This window comes from Alosa alosa, chromosome 17 (genome assembly GCF_017589495.1).
Source record: "Alosa alosa isolate M-15738 ecotype Scorff River chromosome 17, AALO_Geno_1.1, whole genome shotgun sequence".
Taxonomy (NCBI): domain Eukaryota; kingdom Metazoa; phylum Chordata; class Actinopteri; order Clupeiformes; family Clupeidae; genus Alosa; species Alosa alosa.
Genome location: NC_063205.1, coordinates 6375982 through 6387088, shown reverse-complemented (window position 1 = coordinate 6387088; position 11107 = coordinate 6375982). Strand labels below are relative to the sequence as shown.

Here is an 11107-nt window from a genome sequence, read left to right as displayed (position 1 = left end):
TCTTTTGGAGTCCAAGGAGCTCCATCTGCCCAGAGAAAGAGAGAGAAAGAGAGAGAGTGAGAAAGAGAGTGAGAGAGAGAGACAGACAAAATTGCAGATGAAAGTGAGGCTTACAGTGAGTAAAATTGATTGGCTTGAAACTATCCCATCGTGCAAAGAAACCAGCACGTAGTGATGAAAATGTAAACCATATAGCATAATTTAGGCTTTGCATATGTGTGTGAGTTGGCGTGTGAGTGCATTCTGCCAGTGTGTGTGTGTGTGTGTAAGGGTTTAGTATCTGACTAGTAGAAGGATTTAGGATTACCTCAACCTCACATCAAGATTACTCTCCTCTCCCTCATCCTCAATAAAATATTATTATTGTCGTTGTCATTTTTGTTATTGCTGTCGTTGACATCCGATTAAGTCCGGTCTTATTAATAAACAACTCATCAGATGTCAGCTCTATCACACTGAGGATAAAATAATGTTTTTTGAGACGGGGAACAGCGTCTCTGGGGGAAGTCTTGGGGTGATTTTCTACTTTTAAATACATGCCGACAGGCTGGAATAATACGAGCTGCATGGATCAGAGACTCTAGATTACAAGAGACGCTATCATGGCGATCTCTGGACAGTGTGACGTTAACTGAGACCTCATTCTCGGGACTCAGAGGAACTTGGATGAACATGTTGATGCTCAGAATTGGATGTCACTCAAAGCTCAGCTCTGGGCAGGGAAGCGTGTCAGTGCTTTCGTCATAGCCTTTAGTGTGTGTGTGTATATCTGTGAATGTGTAAGTGTTTATGTGTGTGTGTGCGTGTACATGTGTGTTTGTGTGTGTGTGTGCGTGCTTGTATGCATGTGTGTGTCTGCAAGTTTGAGAAGGGCGCAAGTGTGTGTGGCTATTTTTTAGGAGGAGATTAGTGTGAATAAAATTTGATCAATCTTCACTGATCTCATGGTCTTATCTGAGTGCTCAATCACAGCGCTGCCCTAAACCTCTCCCCTTCTCACCACCCTCATCTGGAAAATGCCGTGATTCCCGTTATCCTGTCCTGCCACTCCTATCCTCCTGATTGCTCAGAAAAAGAGATCCTCTTTCTCATTAGAATATCAAGTCCCTGCGCCGCAAAAAAAAAGGACAGTAGCAGCTTGATCGTCTTATAGGGTAGCTGCAGAGACAAATTAAAATTTGTCATGTCTAATCTTCTTTCAGCGCCTGTTCCAAGTGCAAGTGGTCCACATTCTTAAATCTGCAGGATGATCCCCGTTGTTTACAGAGCTAAGCCCACTGAGACCTCGGTGCCTGGGATTGGGTTGTTCCAAGGGTGCGGCACACACAAAGCTGCTCTCTCTCTTTCACTTCCGACAGATCAGGGAAGGGACATGTAGGTCACATAATTACTGCCTGTTCCATCTTCTCATACTCTTAACACACAACACACACACACACACACACACACACACTCTAAAATGGTGTAGTATCCCATGTATATTTGTAATACAGGTTGTACTGTAAGTTCAGACAGTGGATATGCTTAGGAGATAAAGGTGAGAGGTTGAGAGGTTAGGTCAAGGCTGAACATGACATGAGGAGCTTTGTGATGAGAACAAGCTGCAAAAGAATAACTCACAGCTAAAGATGGGATTTTCAAATGTCATCTTCTCCCCATGTCATTCTCTCACGGTACCAGCCACACAGAAATTATATCAATTCAGAGGTCAGGGAAGGGCTATCATATATGCCTCTATGATGATCAGTTCATGGTGTACGCATAGCATAGACAGAGGAATGAAGTGTGAGTCCCCCACAAGGCAGAGAGGGACAGTCAGAGCTGTGCGATGCAGAGATGGGAGAGAGGGACGCTAAAACTCAGTGCACAAGAGTGTACATTGTATCTGCAACATTTTAGTGATATTCGGCTGGACATTGAACAACCAACCAAACCTATTCTTAGTGACAGGAAAACAATATTGTGTGTTTGTGTATGCACACATGTGTGTGTGAGTTCGCGCAAACTGAACGTGGGTTAAGGCCATTAGTTTCACTCTGTGGTCACCGCACATCAGTGGAACACACACATTTTAGGTGGACAGGGGGCAGAGGAGCAGCGCAGTCAAATGGCCCAGCTGCAGGATTTTGTTGGGATTTCTGGGAATTAGTGCATATTAATTGCGGCTGCTGTGGCAGCCTATATGGAGGGCTGAGGGATAAGAAGCAGCTGCTCAGTTAAGTTCAACAGATTATTCAGATAAGACACTTCATTAAAATAAATAAATAAATAATACAGGAGTTAAGACGTGCAGGGGGCTGACATAAATGTCCTTCAGATTTGCACAGGCATTTACATGTCTGAGAAGATGAATCTCCTGACTGATAGGCCTAGTGATGCAATCTTTAGATCACATTAGAGATTTCTGGACACTATTGTCTTTTTCAGTGTGATAACACAAAGCAATGTGGACACAAACTTGCCATAAAAAGAGAACCCATGCAATCTTAGGTCACAAGTCTGTGTGTAGCCTTTTTGTTCTGCGTGTGATCAAGTGTTTATAAACGGATACGACGCCTGGGCAGGTGACTAAAGTAACGAAGCGAGCCTCGGTGCTCTCACATCCCCACTCATCGCGTTCCCACTCCCTGCCTTCCCCTTGCTGTTATGAATATTTAACACACACTGTAATGATAACATGTTTGCATTGTTCCGACTGCTGAGTTTGAATTATTTACTGGTGGCTCGCCTCTAATGCGATTGTGGTCAAGCCCGGACCGGCACTCGGTCCCCGCTTCTCCACCAGTCAGGTCTATTCGGCTCGGCCGTGTCGCCGTGTCACTGCAGTTTAGACGCAGGCGGGGGTCAGAGTTCGCCCTGCCAGCTTGCGTGAGTGAGAAAACGGCGAGGGCCAATCAACCGTGAGACAGCTTTTCACTTCCAGTGTCCGTGACCATTTTTTGCTTGCGCATTGTGCATTAAACCAGTCAACGGAAGGCCTAATGGGAAAAACATCAAAGTTTCATGTTCTTTCTGTTCTGTTTGCTGAGTGACTGAGGTGGAATGAGGACCTCTTAATGGTCCCTGAAAATTATTATTCTCTGGCCATTGAAATTTGCCTAAATTGTTTGATGCCATTTACACTATGTCATCTGGGATTTAATGCTATAAGGTATATTATAATTTCACTTCTTGAAACACTGATATTATCTTAGAACATATATGCTATTTAAGTTTCTATCAGTGTTTTAGTTTGGACCAATGCGCCTGGATCTAACACAAATCTGCAGGCCCAAAGAGATCACACTCTAATTGTCTAAGTCATGGTTCCATGCAATCTAATCTTTCGCACGTGAAACAATACCACATGCAAAATGCTGTTGGAGGCCAAAACTGCAAGAGTGCTTTATTACAAGAAGAAACATCATAGCAGAGAAAACCCTGCAGGACAGCCTGCAGAAAGTGTTTTCCTTGAAGTAGGCTGTTTTAGGCTGCCATAAATGAACAAATGTGTCAGGTTGCATGTGTAGCCTAACAGTAGTACTCCTCTGCATCGATAAACAGATATTCCAAGGTGGGAAGTAACGATTTTGGTAATAGTCCTTGACCCAGAGGGGGTGGTTGGTACCATCTGAGGGAAATAAGTCTCATGGGTGATAGCATTGCACTACAAGTGATAGCATTGCACTTGTAGTAGCTTTTATTGTTTTCCTGTTTATGTCTATTATACACTTATGCAGGGATATGTTACAGGTGAAAAGCCCACAAATCTTAACTAATATAACCCACAAAACTTCCACAGCTGATTATTTACATTATGTCAATATGGTTTTGTATTGGATGCTTTTGAAAAATTGTATGTATAAATATGTAAATTAGCCATTATAAAATATGTATAATTTGCCTATGCAATAATGTCAAGTACAGAAATCTTAACATTGAATAAAGTCAGGTTCAAATTTATTTTTGTATTTCATTTGGGTGACATATTAGAGTGAAATGCTATTTCTGAAATTCCTGAAATGCTGTATTTTTAAAAATGTCTTCATTTTCTGGTTCAGAGTTGTGAAAATGGTAATAATTGATTTGTTTTTTTTTTATGGCTGTTGGAAGTATTTTTGATCTAATCAAAATACCTAAATTCAAAACACACTGTAATAACATTTCACTCCAATATGTCCAAAATTAAAAACAAAAACAAAAAAGAGTTTTGAACCTGACCATATCCAGTGTTCTGGTTTCTGTACTTAAAATGTATGCAAATTATTGCATATTTCAGTAGATGATGGCTCATTTACATATTTATATACATTAAAGTTCAGGAAAGTTGCAATACAAAAAAATATTGACTTAATGAATAATCGGCTGTGGAAGTTTTGTGGGGATATATCTATCTAAAACTCCCTCCATAGACTTACAATGGACATAACAAGGCTGATAAAACACAAAAAGCTACCCCAAATGCAATGCTATCACTTAATGTATAATTCTAGGGTGATATACCTTGTCAAAAATCACTAAAAGACTCATTTCCCTTGAATGGTACCGATTCACCAACATTAGGGGGTCTGGGTAATATTTTCAGGTATGTGCAGGCCTACTCTACGTATTTCCTTTTCTTGCAACATTTTACTTTCACTCCTCTACATTTTAACATAAATCTCAGTTTTTACAGTGTTTACCCCTTGCAGTTTTTACCCCTTGCATTTTCAAAATAGATTACTTTTCTTTTAATGCATTTGAGTGAATTGTTGTAGCCTAAAATTATAGATGGCAGACAGATATTAATCTAAATGCACAAAAGGACCAGAGTGCCAGTTTGTCTAATGCTGAGAAATGATTAAGCCTATGTGGTATATACCACCGTAAAAATAATGCTATAGGTATACACTTAAATTAAGATTTGGGTCAAAGCTTTAGGGCTACAGGGTTAGGATAGCATTGCAGTGACCTTTGCCTAAAGAGCTGACAAAAAAATCCTTCAAAAAGGCTAAGACACTTTTTACTTTTAGCCTATACTGTCAATACATTTCAATAGAGCAAATAAGTTTATTTTTTATTATTGCCATGAGTTTTTAGTTTTAGCATAAGTAAGCCTGTGATTCTACTTCAGTAGGCTATAGGAAGTGTGCATTTTTGCCATACACAGGTCTTTTTCTGCTGCAGACTTTCTTTAGATTTACTCTCAGGGTTCCCCTGACCCAAGCTTCCCCTGAGCTTACACTGACTCCTGCTGGCAATGCAGTGTAATGTTTTAGGTGTCTAATCTGACAAAGTAAAGCGATATCCTGGAGGATGGTGCTATGTTGCTTATTTTAGTGAAGGCCTACTTGCTTGATGATTTAGTAATTTATGTAGCTAATACAGTCTTGATTACTTCAACAAGGGAAGTTTTAGTGACCTTTTAGATGGTGTTTCATGTTCACCAGTAGGCTATCTATACATAGGTAGGCCTATATCTAAATCGTTACACATCATGTTTATGCATTGATGGGTGGCATTTAATCAAAATGACAAAGAAATCGATGGATGTCAAGAACTACTGATTTGTGTGACTGAGGCACGCAAAAAAATGGAGAACACTGCCATCTAGGAGTCATTTAGTTGCTTTGTAAATGCCGCCAAAATATGCCTATAAATATCTCTGTTTGAAGTCTGCACACAGAAAAGTAGACTGGAAAGCCAATTAGGGAGAGAAGACTTAAATGGCAATTTAATGAACTATTACTAAAAGAAGAAAGAATATCAAAAGAACAAAATATTATAGGCTAGCTTGTGTTCAGAGCGCACTTTTGGGTAGGTTAATGGACTTTGAACTTAAATATAGCATATGGAGGAAAAACCAACAGACCGCATCCATCTCAGAAGCACGCTTAACACAATTTTGACTGCACAGTTAATCGCATTATAGGCCTAACCAATAACACACTGCACAAATTGCTTTCTGCTTCAATTGATGCAGCTCCTAATCTAGTGTATCGGCAGTGGATGATGATTTACCACGAGATCTTCTGGAGATTTCGTGGAGTTGATGTCAATGAAAAACTCTGCTCCAGGTGAGGCTCGAACTCACAACCTCGGCATTGCTCTGCTACGTACTGTCGTATAAGTACCGCGCGCTAACCGATTGCGCCACTGGAGCTGGTTTCCCATTGGGTAAAAAATAATTTCATGAGAATTCAATCAAAAAGACTTTTTATTTTTAGTAAATGGTGTCATACATTATTGTAACTTAAACTGTTTTTGTTTAGTGTGTGAGGTACGTGATTAAGTACAGAATTGAGTGTTGTTTACAAGTAAGCCTGTAGCTGGACTGATCTGTCGGTGTCAGTGAATTGGCTCTACAGTTGAGGCAGCGGTACATTTGCTGAGGACATGAGTGAGACAACATAAAGGAAAGTTCTACACAGTTCTACACAGCAGTAGACAGTAAGCTGTTGCATTTTCATCAACCCCACCCAACATCGCCACCTGTCGGGGCTCCGCGTCAAAGCATAGGCTATTTTTTATTGATAGCCATAATGTATCAAAATAGCCTACTGAAACAAGTCAAGTCAAGTCAAGTCAAGTCGGCTTTTATTGTCAATTTCTTTACATGCACTGGTCATACAAAGAATTGAAATTTCGTTTCTTACTTTCCCATGCAGACATAGACATACTTTAAATACAGACATAGACATACTATAATAATAAAGCTTTATTTGTATAATAATAATAAAGCTTTATTTGTATAGCACCTTTCATACACAGAACGCAGCTCAAAGTGCTTTACATTTGAAGCATGTAACACAATAATAGTCAGTCAGTCATTATCAATCACTTTTCTTTGCTGTTTATGTTATACTCAGCAACATATCAAAAATATAGAAAATGACATCATAAGACTGGCAGCCTTAACCCTCTTACCCCCCACAAGCACGCCATATGGCAACTGTGGCAAGGAAAAACTCCCATATTCCAGGAAGAAACCTTGAGCAGAACCTGACTTAATAGGGGGAGCCCATCTGCTTCTGGCTGGCTGCGCCCTCCAATAGTAGCAGATGTAGAATAATCTGAAAATGTAGTCTACAGGATAAGATGAGTTAACTAAAAGCTTTCCTGTACAGGTATGTTTTCAGATCTTTTTTAAAAATATTTACTGAACTCGCCTGCTTGATGTACAGAGGCAGGGTGTTCCATAGTTTGGGGGCATAATGGATAAACGCAGCTTCTCCACTTTGTTTGTGGAGCACTTTGGGTACGATTAAAAGATTAGAATTGGATGATCTAAGTTTCCTTTGTGGTTGATAAGATATTAAAAGCTCAGAGATATATGAAGGTGCTATGCCATTCAGAGCTTTGTAAGTAATTAACATAACCTTAAAATCAATTCTATAGGAAATAGGGAGCCAGTGCAGTTCAGCCAACACAGGGGTGATGTGTTCTCTCTTCTTAGTCTTAGTTAAAAGTCTAGCCGCAGAGTTCTGTATGAGTGCCAATTTCTTTAGATGTTTTTTGGGAAGACCAGTGAAAAGTGCATTGCAGTAGTCTAACCTGCTAGTGATAAAGGCGTGAATTAGTTTTTTCTGCATTTTGTTGAGTGATAAAAAAGGGCCGCACTTTGGCAATGTTTCTCAAGTGGAAATAGGCTGTCTGAGTAACTTTACTGATATGGGGCTTAAAACTTAACTCTGTATCTAAGATGACACCGAGGCTTGTTACTTTTGGTTTGACCTGGTGTGCCAAGTTCCCCAGATTACTAAGAATAATATCTCGCTTTAGTTTTGGTCCAACCAGAAGTACCTCTGTTTTGTCATCATTTAGTTTCAAAAAGTTTTTGCTCATCCACTGATTAATGGAGGTTAGGCATGCAGTGAGGGAGCAAAGGCCATCTGGGTTAGTTGGCTCCACAGAAAGATACAATTGGGTATCATCTGCGTAGCTGTGGAAGTTTACATTATGCTGACTTATGACGTTTCCCAATGGAAGCATATATAGAGAAAATAGCAGGGGACCAAGGCAGCTCCCCTGGGCCACACCAAAAATACTATAGACATAGCCATAGACAATAAACATTAAATTAAAGTGCAAGACTGAAATATAGAACATGTATGTATCAAAAAAGAAATATAGGACATATATATAAAAAAAAAAATAGAGGTAGTTGTGTTGCATATTTATATAGTCTTAACAGTTACATGAAGTTTAAACTTGTGCTTGTGTGACCTGTATATTTACATTGATATGCAGTATGCAGTAATTTCAAGTATTTCAGGCTTGATGTGAAGCAGCAACACGTTAGGCTGCGCAGTCACAGTGCAGTTCCACAGGGCTGTGTTGGGGGTAGACAGGATCCCAGTTTCCTCAGGTTCCTGGCTGGCTGGTGGGTGGGGGGCTGTCAGTGATGGGAGAGTGGGTAGAGTGTTCAGCATCCTGATTGCTTGGTGGATGAAGCTACTTGCCAGTCTGGTGGTGCGGGAGGATGAGGCTCCTGTACCGCTTTCCAGAGAGGCAGGGAGGCTGAACAGTTCGTGTGCAGGGTGGGTTGTATCCTTGACAATCATTAGTGCTTTGCAGGTGAGGCGGGTGGTATAAATGTCCTGCAGGGGAGGGAGTGGTGCTCCAATGATCCTCTTAGCTGTGTTAACAGTGCGCTGGAGGGTCTTCTTGTTCTGATCTGTGCAGCTTCCGCCCCACACTGTGATGCTGCTGGAGACGATGCTCTCGATGGTCCCTCTGTAGAATGTAGTCATGACGGGAGGCGTGGCACTTGCCTTCTTCAATTTGGCGCTAAAGAAGTAGAGGCGCTGCTGGGCTTTCTTAAGCCAGTGATGCTGTGTTGGTGGTCCAGGAGAGGTCATTCGCTGATGTGCACCCCAGAAATTTTGTGCTGCTCACTCTCTCCACAGCATCTCCGTCGATGGACAGTGGTGGCAGTTGTTTGTGGCCTCTCTGAAAGTTGACAACAATCTCCTTGGTCTTGCTGACATTTAGCAGGAGGTTGTTGTCTTTGCACCATTTAGCCAGCAGGTCTACTTCTTCTCTGTAGTGAGCCTCATCGCCCTTAGTGATGAGGCCCACCAGTGTTGTGTCGTCCACGAAACAAAACTATCATACTAAATGACTTCACTTTATTTAAGTTATTATCAAGAAGATTAGCCCACTGGCGCCAATGTTGTTGTGCATTGGTCCTCAATGCAGAAAACTATAGACCTATTTCATAGCTAAGCATGAACTGAATTTCCCCAGCTGAATGAATCCAGTACAAGGTGAAAATGACTGGCACTGCAGCAGTGACTACATGAGAAGCAGCTTTGAGAGCCTAGAGTTGACTTGACTTATTCCCCCAAACTAGTCTGCATTTTGCCCAAGTAGGAATTGCACTATACTACTGGTACACTATACCAACCGTCTTGAACTGACACGTAACTGTTAAAAACAGCACTCACTGATGCACTTATTCTTAATGTACATCTACCATTTTTTAAATTGTCCTAAAATTGTTGAGAATTGCTTTAAAACTTAAACTGTTTACCATGTTGTTAGTCGCTTTGGCTAAAAATGTGTCAGCCAAATGTAATGTAATGTAATGTAATGTATGCTGTGCCCAAGTATCATGCCACAATGTGGCAGCAAGTGATCAACTTTTTGGGCCCTATTTTAAAAATCTAAGTGCAATCCACTTATACTAGATTAATGGAGGAAAATGGTTAAAGGGATTGTAGTCAATTAGTAGGAAATTATTTAAGTTTGGCCACCTTCCCCTTCAAAGTCACCTTGTGCAGTGATACACCAGTCTCATTCATTAGGCGCACCATCTGCAGAATGTACTGGATATCTTCCGTTGTGTTAAAACAGGGACCCATCATCAGCCTCATCAGACACATCACAGGGACCGAAATCCAGCCAGTAGTAAAGGTGTGGAGCAACAATAGTTTGCAATAACTTGCATGTTTTCCACACATTTTGAATGTGCGCATCAGGATGGAGCAATGCCAGAGCGCCACAGTTTAATTTGTTTGTGCCGAATTCTTCCTCAGACGCCTAAGAACATTAAAGTAGAACTCAGTGTTGACCTGCCGATGACCTGAACTGTGGCGCACTGGCATTTTGATGTTTCACACCACCACTTCCTTGATTGGGCTCTACTTCTGCCTGTTCCTCACGATGAAGTTCAAGCTTAAGGGTCGATCCAGTATGAACTACAGATGATGATGGACATGCATAAAGACCAGGACCATGGAGGGTTCCTAGCGGTGCAAAACACTTTGGGCTCTGGATGGGAAAATGGAAGATCTCTGAAAGATACTTAGGTCTTACTCGCAGGCACTGCTTTGTGCAAGACTGACTGAGTGTTTCATTAATTGCTCTTCCAAGATCAATATGGTGCTGTGATTTGAAGAGAATGAGGTGAATTAGGAGATCCACAATTGATTTGACTTAACACTTTGTCTCACTGCTTTGCTTGAATTAAGTATGCTAGCTACTGTATGCATGTATTATCAGAACGGGATCTATGAAGATTCATCTATGAAGAAGGCGGATAAAGTAGAAGCAGAATTGATGTAATGATGTACCTATGTTTATAACATCATGTCTGTTATTGTAGTGTTGTATGCATTCATTATGTATGGAAATTCTGAGATGGTACTCAGTGATTCCACACAGAATGACCCCATTTGTTAAGTCAGTTATCATTGCTGGTTTGGCAATGCTGACATTTTTATGATCTTGCTGTAACTTTGTAGAGATTATAACATTTTACTTGTTAGTAGTGGTACTTATAGTAATTAGTCCAACAAGCATTCTCTATTTATGCCTAGTTACTTGAAAGTTTGCCATTCCTGATATAGTGCCATCTTTGCAAGTGGGGGATATTTCTCCATGTCTCTGAGTTGAAGCTATTCAATTATTTGCCTTCACTTACACTAGAAATCTAATATCATATAAAATTAAGAATGCATTCCACCCATTCAAATTCTCAGTGTGCTTTAGTATTTTTTTTATTACATTTCAGGTGCTCTGAGACAATCTCTTGCTCTGAGTTTTTATCTGATTTTTTTCCATTATGCAGTAACATTTACAAGACCACAATGTGGGTTTAAACAAGGTTTACGGGCTGAGTGATCGTGATGTGTATTGACTGGTT

General features: G+C 40.6%; 1 non-coding gene across 1 annotated transcript; it reads right to left on the bottom strand.

Annotated features, from left to right (window-relative positions):
* Positions 1–6027: 6027 nt before the first annotated feature.
* trnai-uau lies at positions 6028–6121 on the bottom strand. The gene is made up of 2 exons: positions 6084–6121; positions 6028–6063 (listed from the first exon to the last, which is right to left on the bottom strand). It is a non-coding gene; the product is annotated as a tRNA-Ile (tRNA).
* Between the last annotated feature and the right edge of the window lie 4986 nt (positions 6122–11107).